Genomic DNA, 14,883 nt, shown 5'->3' on the forward strand with positions numbered 1-14,883 from the left:
AACTATAGAATAAGATTTTTTCTGCCCCTGAAGGATATTAAATTTACCTAAGAAAATTACCTACACAATAGTTATGATTTTAGCACAATAGTTATGATTTTAAAATTACTGCATCTAGTTTATACAATAAATTATGTATTATTGCTTACTCATTTTGATTGTATTGCAAATTTGGTGATTTACAAATAACCTCTTTTGAAAAGAGGAAATAGACGAAAATGATGTAAATATTGAGCAGTTCCTCCTTAAAGTTGCACTGAAATAAAATGAAGATTCTCAAGATGAGTATCAGATTCTATACAGGATAAATTTACATGCATCAAAGGCAGCTAGTTAAATGCTAGTTAAATTATGACTAACTTTTAGTAAAACTTTATGCTTTTATCATCTGGCTTTTTAAAAGACAAGGTCAAACTTAACTTGTCATGGAGCTGGGAAGGTCAGGGGAAAGAGTGACAGATTTTAAGAGATATTTGTCTTGCCCTAAGATATACTGAGATAGCCTCTATTAATTCTTCAGAAATGAGTATCATACATTAATATGACTGCCTTGACAAACCCTTAAATTTAATTCCCACAGAGTTATATTAACAGTTGTTCCCACATCTAGCATTTTAAGGAGGCTAGGTAAGTGTTCAGCTTTCTGACTGCAGCAAAGAGACTCTATTTTCCTTTAGGAAAAGATGAAACTTCTCTATTATAAATCTGGTCTTGCATCCATTTGCACTAAATTGAACACTCAGAGGTATGGCTGATTTTGTTCCCAGTTAAAAATACTGAACTCTGGAGTTTGGAATTTCTCACTGCAATTATTTCTACTGGCAAATGCAGACTCAACAAAAGCAAAATGCTTTCGAGAATATGTTAATGTCAACCTTTGTCAACATTTTCTGTGAAATTTATCAAATATCTTGTTCCAAGAAAACTGAAATAACTTTTTGTTTTGTTTTGTTTAGATTTTGAATCAGCTTTATTCTCATCTAGAGAGGTATAAACTATAATTTTTTGAATTTTAGACTATTTTATTGCTATTATTATTTTAATAACATAACTGTAATGGTAATACTATTAAAAATTAATACTCTGAAGATTTTACATTTAAGTTTTTTTTTCATTTTGAACTATTGTTCAAAATGGTTAAAGCTTACTTCTCATGGAAACAGACAGCATCCACTAGAATCAAATGATCCCAGTTTCATTTTTCCCTTATTTGATTGCTGCTGAGCAGAAGGGATAGAAATTGGTGGGAGGTGTTTTGCATTTTGGAAGTACTCCTATCTTCTACAAATTTAAATTCCTATACATTCCGTGATGTATAATAATGCTTAAACATGAGAAAGTAAATCAATTTAGTTCTTTGAGAGTCTTTTCAGTGTTATGCGTGAAGGTCAATATCTTTTTACAATGTTGGCCCATACTTGTTTTTAAGTGTGTCTGAGACACAGTAAAAATGAATGGAAGGATTGGACTATTTTCCTTCCACATCAGATAAGAGGGCCTTGTTTCCCTTTTAAAAAAGTGAAATGGCAGCTGTTTTGGCAGCTGCATAGCCATGTAAACAAGATACCGTTTTCAAGTTTCCACATATTTATCATATTACAGGCACTGGGAGACTGAATCAATAAAACAAAAAACTCTAAGTAGAGGTTGAGTGTGTTAAGCTACCAACAAGGAGATGTGTTGTAATCTTAGCTAAACAAAGTCCACGACTATGAAGAATTAAAATGATAAAAATAAAATACTATTTTCTTTCTAAACAGGAGACGTATATTTATCCTCATTTACATAAAATATAAGAAATATCTAGCTAAAGGAAAGTCTGACTAAATTAAGACACAAAGTATTTATATTTTTGTATTTTTAGAGGCAGCATCTTCACAATATCTATTAATCAAATAACAGAAATCCATTTTTCCTAATATATCAGACACTATTGAAGTTCAAAATGTAGAATAAGGGTTATCTGAATTTTCTGTCACTCAGGGTAAGTTATTAATACCCCTTCTTTCTGCATTTGTAGATCCAGACTGAGGAGAAATAAAAATATTGAGGTACAAATGTACAAAGCAGGATATAAATTGCTCTGCTGGAATAGAAATGAGGATCCTTTAGACTGCGTTTTGGAGGATCTATTTTTATTTGTAATCAAGCCCTAAATACCTGAATATACCAATGTATCATGATGAAGTAAAAAATATGCATTCAAAACAGATTAATATATCAGTTTAATAAAGTGGTTTAACACTTTGGTTTAAGCACACGAACAATTGCATTGTTTCTAGAGAAGCTCACTTTTGCTCTGTTTTCAGTGGTAGTGTTCATGGGCCTGAAGTTATGCATACATTTATGTTTTGCTGAATAGATAACGTGTGTGTTGCTTTCTGCCATATTAAAAAGTTTGTCTTCTCTATAAGACACAGGTTCTAGAGAAAACTCTTTTAGATATGCTTTAGAGATAAATTATCTTAATCTCTCCATGTTTGAAGTGCTTTCAGTTATTAAAAAGTTAGCTGTACAGGGCTTTCAGAATGCATAAAACCTTTAAAAATGGCCCTCTGAGAGTATTGGCTTAAGTCTAATAATTTTGATATTTCCAGGATTAGTTGGGAGTTTGTGAAAGAGTTGGACCACATGAGATCTCCATAATTTTGGATGTAGTGGAARTATAGACTTTGGTAATCTCAGGAAGTAATATAAAAAATAAATCTCCTGCATATCCTATTTTATATTTAGTCACTGTTGATGTTTTGGAYCATAAAGTTTCCTAAACCTAAGTATGCCTCTCCAAACAAAACAGTGTTTATTTAACTCCTTAATGTCCTTAGAAAATCTAGCCTTTATTTATGTCCTTCTTGAAACTGGGAATACACCCTTTACAGCAGCTTCTAATTCTGCAGGACTAGAGAATCATTTTTAATTTCATCTATGAAATGTAAAGATGTGTAGCTGCATGGCTTGCAGATTTTGAGGTTCTGTTTTGAGGGAAGAAAGAAAGAAAGTCTCATGGTTAGATTAAAAAAATGCAGTTTTCTGAGGTGTTGGTTTAGGTGTCTGCTCAGGTGTTGGTTTAGTTTCAGAGCAGACTTGGCAAACGTAGGAACACTGAATAAGGTGTATTGCAAGTGCATAACTGAGTTATATACTTATATATGTACATTTTTGCTTTATTTACTATAATTCAGTTATGATGTAGCTATATCTCAGGTACCTAGACAAGTGGTATAAATCCTGTATCTATATACATATTTTTTTGTGTGTGCATATGAGTATGTGTAACACTTGAAAACAATTGCATACAAATACCTGCACACAGACATGTATACATATACATCCATATGAGTTTCTAAAATATTTTAGTTGGGTGTGTGGAGAGAAAATTTGGGAAAAAAAATCCTTTCTTGCCTAAAGCACCGAACATCTAAGGCCAGGCCTGACTGGCAAGTTAGTTAGCAGCGAATGATGGTTTCTTGTGCAAGGACCGGACCACAGCATGTTTAATGTTCATTGGCAGCTCGCCCTTCCTTAAGGCAATAATAAAAATCCTTCTTTAACATTCAAACAAATAAAACTAATCAACGAATGCATACGATAGGGATGTGAATCCAGAGAAAGTGAAAAAAAGTAAAAAAATAAATAGAGGAGTCTGTTAGTCATGCTGAAGGAAAGAAATATTGAGCTCTCCTTTTTCATGTGGGACAGCGAAATTAAAACAGGTGTCAGATGCAGAGCAGGTCCGCATCCTGCGGGGAGCGGTTGGAGGCAGCCTGTGCCAACACTGAGCTAAGCCACTGGTGACAGGATCCCTACGTGGGTGGCCACGCAGATACCTATCGGCATGGAGCTGAACCGTAGCCAGCACATCCATCCCGCCGCATGCGAGCGGGGCTGCAGGTGTGCTCCACAGCCTGCCCTGGTGCTGAGGCTGCTGGAGCACACGGGGCTCCCAGCCAGCCTGCACACCCAGGCAACCCTCCTGTACACCACAGGTGAGAGAGAGAAGACCCTCTTGGGTCTGGGGGTAGACCTGGCAGCTGGAAGACCTTCCCAGTTCTGCTAGTCAAGGTTGCAGCCTCTGAGTTTTCAAGTACTTCTTGCCTACCTGCCCATTTTCATTATGGTAAAAGGATGGATTTTCTGGGTGGTGGAGTGGGTTCGTGACTGCTAGCACCAGCGAATATAAGTTTTTGCCTTGCTAGAAACAGAGGAAGCATGTCCTAAGGCGGAAATTCAGAAAAGTGTTTGGGCAGTAAATATAGCATTTAGGAGCCTAAATTCAGGGAGACACTACCTAATCCACTTGGCATTTGATATGAACTAGGTGCCTAGCATCAGGCAAAAGACTGTCTGTAAGCACCGCTGTTACAAAGTCATGAGAAACAAGCTAAAATCCAGCCTGTGTGACCTAAACATCCAAAAACTTTGGATTCTTATGATTCCTAATAAATTGTATCTACTTCCTGTACACAGTTTGCTAAATTGCTGTGGGAAGAGAATGCAGCTGGAGTCACTGAGTCTTTGGGACTGATGTGTCCTGGGGGACCAGTGAGTGGAACACGAAAACACCATACAGCTATGCTATTTGCCATCCAAAATTTGCCTTTATGTCTGGAAGAGGTCAAAATTGCTGTTCTGGGAGCATTCAATATATATCTTTTCATATATCCATCACAGTGTCAGACTGAATTTTCTAATGAAACCAAAACATAATGAACTCRAGTGGAGAAAATAAAATAGAAAGGGTAAAAGTTTCTGAGATAACTCATTCCAAATAAAATTTACAGATGCAAAGAAACCTTCTTTCCCATAGCARCCACTGTTAGTGTTAATAAACTAAACTCTTAAGAACTTACTGGTTAGGATCTAGATGAATTTCAAGAAATTTGAAATTCTGGGACAAAGGTTTGGGACAAATTGTTATTTGGCAAAAGTTTCGGATTTGTGACAAAATGGCTGTCACATCAGAAGCTAAAAATAAGAGCAGTAATTTTCATAGATTTAAGACAGCTTTGATTTAAGTTTGTGACTGGTATCTGGTCTCCTCTTCCATGCTGTTATGTCCCTGCCTGTCAGTCAAGCCAGAAGTTTTCTGAGGACAGAGAGAAGCAGCTGCAGATTCAATAGGAGCTCTGAGTAGATCAGCAGCACAGCTGTTCTCTTACATTTGTTTCCAAAGCAAAAAGGCTTTTGTGTTTATATTAGGTAAGGAAATGCACTATTTGTGCATCTGAGAATATTTTTATTAAAACTTCTGCAAGGCAAAGAAGGTAAAAATATGCTTAAGGGATGCAATTGGATGAGAAAAGTGTAGATGAGCAATTAAGACATTTCAGATGAGTTTGGTTTCATAACAGCTTTAGACGAGAACTTAAGATTGATTTAGTTAGGAGTAAAATGCATGTTAGTATTGTTGATTTTTTTAGCATTATACTGTTTGCAAAGTGAATCATGGCCTGGCTGTAAGTCAACCTACCTTGCATTATCTCCTCCATCCATTTGTCCATTCCTTCCTTCCTCCCTCCATCCTTCTTTTCCTTCTTCTTCTTTCTTTCTTTCTTTCTTTCTTTCTTTCTTTCTTTCTTTCTTTCTTTCTTTCTTTCTTTCTTTCTTTCTTTCTTTCTTTCTTTCTTTCTTTCNTTTCTTTCTTTCTTTCTTTCTTTCTTTCTTTCTTTCTTTCTTTCTTTCTTTCTTTCTTTCTTTCTTTCTTTCTTTCTTTCTTTCTTTCTTTCTTTTTCTTTCATTTTCTCTTTAGCTTCCTTCTTGCTCTGTTCCTCTCTCACTTTATCTTCCTTCTTTCTCTTTCCAAAGGAGAAGAGAATGTAAGAGAGATCATTTACTAATTACAATTTGTCTTGATATTGTATTGCTTTCACTCTCATTAGAAGAAATCTACATTTTTTCTTAATTAACCTATCTGAAGTGATCTGTGATTCATGCTATTTCTTAGAAGGTTCCTGGAACACAAAGAACTGCCCAACAGGAGCTGCACATCAAATAGCACAAGTGATTTTATATTAAAATACAGTGAAAAAAAACTTTATATAAAAATACACATAAAGATCAGCAGTTTTCTTTTTGCCTTTGTTCATATACATCCAGTGGTTAATAAAAGACCTAACGCCAAAACCGCTGAAGTTAGTGAAAGTTTCTATTGACTTCCAAAGCCTTTGAACCAAACCCGCTATATACATTCATTTGAACCAAACCCGCTATACACATGGCTTCAAATAAGGAGACCAATTAAAAATGTAGTTCTTGGTGTCTAGTGCTTGGCCTTTTGTGTTTTCATTATAACAATTACAACAGAAGATCTTTGTGCCAGATGTTGGGTCACTCACAAGAAACATCTGTTACAAGCACGCAAAACCTGGCTGGATCAGGGCCATTAGGAAAAATAAACAAAAATACATTCTTTATTTTCCTCAAAAGGATTATTGAAATTCTCCCAGGAACAAGACCTTTCCCCAAAGGATAAGACTTTGCCAGCCATATATACTAAAATCTGAATACGCTGGATTTAGTGACTTTTAGAGTGTTTCTGAAAGCTTCTAGGATCATTTGGATCCAGCCTGACTCAAATCAGAGAAATTACTTTTCTGTTCTGTTTTCTGAGGTAATACATTTCTTTTTTCCCTACTGTCTAAAGTAGGAAATTAGATTTAATAGTGGTTTTATGCAGGATAATGGGGATACAAAATTCTTTTCTCCCCCCTCTTTTCTTTTTTGCCTTTTCTCCTCCCTCCATTTTGACTGGGATGTTTCTAGGTATTTAGTTTGCAGAATATATAGCTAGTTCAGTCAGGCATTGAGGCAAGAGCAGTGTGTCAAATTATTTTTGAAAGGCTAGCAGCCAAAGTTCACACAAGGTAGTCATGCACACTAGTGGTGGGKAATCGATCCCAACGGCTTCTCTTGGCAGAGTGTGTTTATCCACCACTGGCTGGTGGGAGGCCTGAGATACAGACATGGAGGTCCTCTCACTGGGAAGGGTCATGCGCTTGTGCAGAAAACTTGGGGCTGAGCCCAACCATTCTTGGAAGCTGAGCTCACATCTGCAGAAGATTCCTGAGAGGAAGCCCCAATAGCATCCATGCTGACAGAGGCAAAAGGTTAGTCTGCCACAAAGGAGTGTAGCTATTGTGCCAGTAAAAGATCTTTGAACTGAGGAGGGAAGGCTATGAGTTCAGGAAGGATGGGGATTGCTCAGAGATTGTGATTTCAGCAATAAGCCTAAATAAGTCCACTCGGATCAGCAGTAGTAATGGAATATTTCCAATGACTCCAGTAGGACTAGGATTAGACCAACTTGAGGAAGAAGAGAAATGGCAAGACCTTACAAGGAATTTTCTCATAAAATGTTGGGGGGAAGTAGGATTTTTTTGAAAATGGTAAATTCTCTTTTTTTTTTATTTACATATTGCTTTTTAATGAGAAATGGGGATCAGTAGTTATTTTTAGATGAAAAGTGAAATTTGTAGTCATACGATTAAAGAGATGCAAAAAGAATTTAGGAAAATCAGTAACTTAATGCCTCCTTCATTTTTGTCTCTTATTTACTCAGACTGTACTTGGTCATGAGCTTTTCCTCAGGTGTGCCTCCATTTCCCTTGTTTTCAATTAAGAACCTGCATTTGTTCATATCCAAAGCGGGAAGACTGTCCTAGAGTCCCTCAGTTGCCTGGCATAGCCTGGTGCTGGTCCTGTTCACACAAATAAGAGACATGTGGAAGTGATCCTGTTCTTCATAACTATAGGACAGAGGCCTCTCAGGCAGGGTATTTGTCCACTCTTTTTCATGAGTACATTTTCTTGTAGGATACATAACACGTACTGTTCATGTGGGAGGCTGCAGATGTTGGGCTCACATGGCCTGGCTCAATATTATTCTCCACCAAGACCTCCAGGGTGATACTGTGAATCCCCTTAGTGAATCTTGCTTTTGCTGGCTGACACTGGCTTCATGCAATTTTCCTGCTTGGAAGGTCGTGGTCATATAAGGGAAGGATATGCAGACTGTCACAAATCTCATCCTCCTGGAATGAAACAAAAATATGCCTCTCTGGGAACACCTGTTACTGGTTTAAATGTCTGTTTACACTTATCCTTGAAACAAGCTGAAACTCAAAAAGGGTGGAGTTCAAGAAGGAAAAGACAGCTGAGAAAGATCTGTCCCTGCACAGAGTGAGGATTTCTAAGTTACAGAGAACCGGAATTTGAGCAACAATATCTAATGGTATCTTTATGGGGCAAAAGAAAGATGGTTTGTAGAATAATGCTTTTGTCTAATGTCAAGCCAAATCCCCAACAGGTGTAAATTCTTATAAATCAGTGGAGGTTTTCTTTGTTACATCACATTTCAATGTTATGGAGTCAGTCAAGCAGTCAAGCTTATGTTTAGACTTTCTATATGAGACTAGAAATGTGTATTATGTCCTACCAGCTTTTTTTTTCAGACATTTTGCCATCTCTGGTCAAACGATATTGATTAGTCTTAATAACCATCTCTAACCTCTTTTGCTCATGTGTTACCTACTGCCTGCTCATTTTCACGTCACTCACAGCCCTCTATTGCCGTCCCCATCTGTCCCACTCCTCCCATTAATAAATAAATCCCACACGCATGAGCTGCGCCTCCTAAGAAAGAAACTGACTTCACGTCAATYGTTCAGTGCAATAGACTGACATCTGCATGTCTAAAAATGTCCCACACTTTCTTTGCTCACTCTGACACCTCTCTGCATAAGCCCTTAGAAGCAGTGGTAGACACACCAACGATGACCAGCATATCCACTCTGCTTGAGTGCATGCTCTCAAAATTTAGTCATTTTGATTTGGAAGCAGAATAATTGTTTATGCATGCAAAATAATAACTTTAATATTTTAATTATACATGTTTGCAGGGGCTTGTGCAAGACCTGCCAATGGAGCGTGCTGTTTTGAAACACCGTTTTGAAACACTTTACCCACTTTTAATGGGTAACAGAAGTGTATACTTTTTCAGTCTCTGGTCAGTTCTGCTAACATAGTCCTTTCTTTTCTCCTGAGCATGATGCTATTGACAGCCTAGGTTTATCTCTTTCCAAAACAAGCAAACTGACTGAGAAGAAACAATCATTTTTGCCCTTCCCAATAGGGTATTTTATTCCTCTGAAACAGTCTGGCATTGAGGTTGGTTTTCTGTGCACCCTGGATGAAGCGAATGGAAGGTAATTTTAATGGGACTTTGGACTTGCCTTTGAAAAGGTCAGGAGCACGATACAGCTGCAATCTAAAATGGCTAAAGGTAATACAAAGAACAAAACTTGAAGACAGAACACTTCATCATGGTCATTTCTATGGAAAGCTGGATCTGGGAGATTGACTTTGCTGYGTAGGTTTTGAAAAACAGTTATATATCATTATTTAGCCCACATAGCAGTTTAGAGCTTAGTGTTGCCCCAGTTTATAAGGATGGAGTTAGGAAAGAGATGGAAAAAAGTGCTTGATTCCAAGTGTTGACAGCTTAATTCCTATCTACATTGATCTTCCCTTCAATTTGCCACATAATGCAGAAAAATAGGCATATAACGGGACACTACTGCTTTTCAGATCTTAGGATTGTTGTCTTTGTCCTATGGACAGGGGCATCCAGGGCAAATCTTTAACTATATTGTATAACACCTCTCATATGGTAGGAACCACCATCAGTGGATTGCAGAAAGTGACAGGCTTTCCACATCTGACAGCTTCTTCACCTGCTGGGGGAAACATACTACATGAGACTGGTCTATATAGCACATCCATCTGGCTACAGTGTTCTTGTAAAAGTTTACTCTTTCTACCCTAATAACAATAATCATCCTGTTCAATTAGGACTGAAATAAAGAGGGCTAAAGGGTTGCTAAATTGAAAAAAAAATCAAATTAAAGGTGYGTATCCCATAGAGCAACCAGAAATCCAAGAAAAATGATCTGTAATTACATTCCCATTTAACAACTATAGCAGTGTAATTTGAAGACTGAAGTGTTCCTTTATGGTTGTGAATTCAGGAATTGGGAACTACAGAGCACACTTCCAGAAAGAGGACAAAACTTGATGATTATAACGTTTCATTAGATTCACCTCGCTTTTTGCCGCTCTCAGAAAAAAACAGAGGGAATCTCAAAAAATGAAGAGAAAAGCTTACTCTAAATTCCATTTTATTCAGTGCAGGAATAATGTCCAAAGCCTATTTCCTAAACTGTGATCCTGAAGTTTGATTACAGGTATGTTAATCCCAGTACTACAATGTAAAGGTCGAATGTATAACTTTTGTTAGTATAATAATCACAGGTAAATAAATAGCTGTTCTTCTGACAAGCAGTCAGTGTGTCAACATTTTTGAGGCATTTACAAACAGAAGCTTTTCCAAATTAAACAGAAAAAACATTTTAACTGCTGTTGAAGATTTATTTTATACAAAACAAAAGTTTACTAAATGCTGCAATAGATTCTGTTTTAATGTCAACAAGATAATACTTTTAAATAACAAGATAATACTAATGTGATTGTGTAGATGTTATTTGGAGAATAGATTTTATTCATTGTATGAAACTATCCAATAATTAATAAAATTAAAGGTGAAGATCCAGAATGCCAAGGCCTTCAGATAAGAACTTGTCCTATAGAAATGGTTGTAACTAATATTAATGTTGTACAAATTACTTCTCATTTTAATATTCCTGTTCCTGTTAGAAGGGGCAGTGAAGCAACCAGTTTTGCACTTTGACTGGTTAGTTCCAGATGCAGCCCAGATGATGAAATTCACCACAGGCTTCCAGACTGTAAAATCATTATCTGAATTTGATCAAAGTAACGAAGGAGCACATACAGCAAAAAAGAAGATATAGAGCCTAGTCAATGCCATGTGGGACTAGAACACATCCTCTCATCTCCAACCTCTCTCTTCTGAAATCTCAGAGTTTGATCCATGAATTATTTTGAACATCTGATTAACCAGGTAGAAAAAAGCTGAAAAAGAAGTGATTTAAATGAATACCAGCTGTGACTCATCAATATAATTATGTAAGCACATTGCTCTCTTTGGCACAATTACATATGAGTTTTAGCAAGCAACAATCAGTCAATGAACAAATTAAATTTCTCTTTTATACCTTAGTATATGCAGAAAAGCATTTGAATAGCTGAAATCTGGTTTGCTACATGGTGAGCTCTGAAAGCTAAATGAGAGCTTAAATTTAAGACTTCTTTTTGGTACTAAACAGAAAAGGGCTCACAGTGAAAAAACACATGGTTTCTCAAGACTCCAACTCAATTAGGTTGAAATTAAGTTTCACACAGATGTTACAATCAGAAAGAATACAAATTTAGTGTTAGTAAATCAACTGTCTGTTGTACTTCTTCTTTTAACTGAAAAAAATACACCTCCTGTTGCTGTGACATGCTTTTATAGTATGAAACAATAATCTCAGAGGTTGGGCACTCAGTAGTTGGCTTGTTTCCTTTAGCTTTATTCAATATTTCATGAGATTAGGAGAAAATCTCCCACATATTTCAAGCCCTTACCAGTACAGAGAGAATTATTTTAGTATTCTGAATTGCTGCATATAATTATTCCCCTGCTGTTGCTGATAGTCTATTTGAACGCCGAGCAACTGAGAAACTGATGCATGGAGTTTTTCAATGATCAGTCATTAAACACCATAAACTTTTTTAGGGTGACCATCTGAGAGAAACATACCCACATCGATGACTAAGTAGCATATTTTGGCAATGTTGATCAGATAAATATCTTATTTATAAGTATAATAGGTTTACTAGCAACAACAATAACAAAAGGTTGAAAGGGGCATAAGATTAATCGGGATATTAAATATTTCCGAGGTGATGACTCATTACACCCTTTCTGGCACAAAATATGTATCAGGATAACATATGCTCATGTTTTGGAAGCCTTGCAAAAGCTCGCTGGAATGTCAGGCCTCTTTTGATGAGATCATTTTCTACATGCTAAATGAATGGGAAGTGAAAGAAGCAGATACCCATCCCACAGAGGATTTAGTCAGGGCACAGCTGGTAAAAAAAAACAACTTGGTGTAGCTTAGTTACACTGATTTTAATTTCTTGATGAGAAGTTCAGAAACAGCTCTATAAAACATCATGAAAGAACACCATATGGAGTTCTGGAGTGCTGAACAGCACAGACAGAAGTATTGGCCCACAAAAAAATTTTAAAAAAGCTGGTTACTCTTCTTTAGTTTTCTATAAAGCAGTGCCTAAGAATAGGGTTCAATTTTAAGAACTGCATTGGAGTTTATGACAGCTGTGGGACCTCTTTTCAGCTTGGGACTATGCAAAATGATGTTGTCCGGGCCAAAAAGAACTTTATTGGTAGTGCTCTTTTTGAACATCTGTAAAAGTATACAGAGAAAAACTTAGAGAAAAGCTAATATCAACCCAAAGAGATTGTATTTGATTCCTGAGCTAATCTATTAACATAAATATCAGTGAATAAATATGGCAAAGGTGTCATTTATTCGCCAGTCAAAATTATCTCCCCTCTTCCCAGACGGCTTCTCATATACTAGGGACTCATTATGATATGAGCTGTGATCTGCAAAGAATAACAACTCTTAATTGGTGCATGTAAGCATAAGCAGAGCTTTTTTTTTTTTTTTTTTTTTTTTTTTTTGTAGGAACTCTTTTTCTAGATTTGGTGTTCTTGATTGTCTTTGGAACGTTATAACAACTCTGTGTTTAAGAGATTGGAATTATCTACTAAGTATTACTCAAAACATGACAAGATAGAAACGGAAGGATGTGTTTCAGATCAACATTGATGAATAGTTTATTAAAGTATGAATAAGTGACTGCTAATAAGAACAGAGCTGTGGCTTCCTTATGAATATGAACCAGTTAAATGAGCAACTCTCTGTAAGTTTACACTTGGCAAGGCTTGTTCATTAGTCCGCAAGCAACTTCCTTTCTGTGTTCACTGTAGAAGGTTTGATGAGTTAATAAAATGGAGGGAAATAAAAATTCCACAGAATGATTCAAGCAGTGAAAGCTAAATTACGCTCTTGTATCTTTTGAGACCAAATATTTCACTCGGTTGCTTGCACTCTGTTCCCATTGACGTCAATGGATATAGCCAAAACACGTGTTAGAATAAAATTTAGCACTGAAAGTTATAATATAACATGCTACATTGCTACTTCAAAGCTTCTGATAAAATACCACAAACTGCAAGTTGAAATTCTTGTCTTTAAGTAGTAAGGCAGGTCAATATCTGCAAATATATATTCTGTTTCAGAAAAAGGTTACAGTTAATATAACTGCTAGCAAAATCTGCTCTGGTTCAAGAAATATGTTTTATGCCATGGAAGGACCTTGATATATTCCCTTATTTCATCTTTTACCATAACTAGTGTGAAATCCTAATCTCAATGAAGTCTCTAGGAGACTTTGCACCAAGTTAAGTGGAACTGAGTATTTATTCAAGAATTACTGTGCTTATGGCAAGGGTATATACCATAGTTTATTGAACTCACCATGAAAATCTTATTTTGATTAGTTTGTGTGCAGGTCTCCAAACAGAAATGGCAGAAGAGGGATCCTTTGCTCTGTCCCATATTGGTAACAAGAGGCCTTTTTGTATAGTGCAGACTGGTACAAGGTATTATACTCAACCTAATGAAATGAGAGAACTGACACTTGGAATGTATGGCCTGGGATGGATATATTCCTCAGGATTAAAGAATACATAAGATAAAGCCATCAGTACCAGCTCCCATACAAAAAACATTAAGGTGGACCAGCTGGCTACCCAACATGATACTCATACCAGCAAAAGCCTAAGACTGCAGCCTCAAAGAATTCAAGTTGACTATGAGTCTACTGAGATTTTAAAGTATCACCAACAACATTTTGACCAACAAAGATATATACATTTATATATATTTGCCCAAAAATATATATAAGGCAAGAAGGTGGTCAAGAAAAAAAAAGGAATAGGAGAAACATAGGAGAAACAAATAAATCAAACCATGAGACACATTTGTTGTTTGTGCTCTGTATTTAGGTGCCTATGAAGACCTCCATTGTTACAATGTCTGAACACATTTTAATTATTTAAAAATATATATAATAATTTATCTTATATTTCTTCCTTTCTGTTTAAAAAAACCTGCATAGCGATTCCCCACACCGGATTTTTTTTTTCCAGTTAAATATATCCTTGTGTAACTTCTTAAAAAATTGTCTTTCTCTGAAGAGGAGGGTTTTTTATGCTTATAGGTAGAATCATTTTCAAAACCTCATACATTAAACTGGAAAAAAAAAAGATGTTCTCATAAGGAATATTACACTGRTAATTTTGAAACTGTAGCATTTATAACTTACAACTTACCTTTTGGCATTTGATTTTCCCAGGTGGATAATTCTTACACTGATGCACTTCAAATTTGCTTGGTTTCCTTTCATGCACATGTGAAAAGGGGTATGTGGTACTGTTGAAAACATTGCAATGAAACAACAGTCCTGTAGTTGTTAAAATTGTTAAAACTGTGCACTCATTTGTGTTTAATAGATATTTAAATGATTCTAAAATTCATCTGCTAATCCAGAATGTTTCTAGATTTTCTGTGAGGGAAAAGAGCAGTGTTTGTGTTCCAAATTTTAAGATCCTCTAGAATTAAAGACTTCAAAATATAGTAAATACACATGAAACACATGAAAAGCCTAAATCTTAAAATATTTCCTATTGTATTTTTGGAGCTCAGACTCCGCTTACCTTGTTCCATTCATCTAAAGGTTTTCTCTGCTAATAAATGAAACTCATGTGTTCCTTGAGCAAATCACATAAAAAATAATATTAGAGGAAGTGTATACCTTTCAAGTATGGCTAAA

The sequence above is a fragment of the Nothoprocta perdicaria genome, unplaced genomic scaffold, assembly GCF_003342845.1.
Source record: "Nothoprocta perdicaria isolate Ctin4 unplaced genomic scaffold, notPer1 scaffold_37, whole genome shotgun sequence".
Classification (NCBI taxonomy): domain Eukaryota; kingdom Metazoa; phylum Chordata; class Aves; order Tinamiformes; family Tinamidae; genus Nothoprocta; species Nothoprocta perdicaria.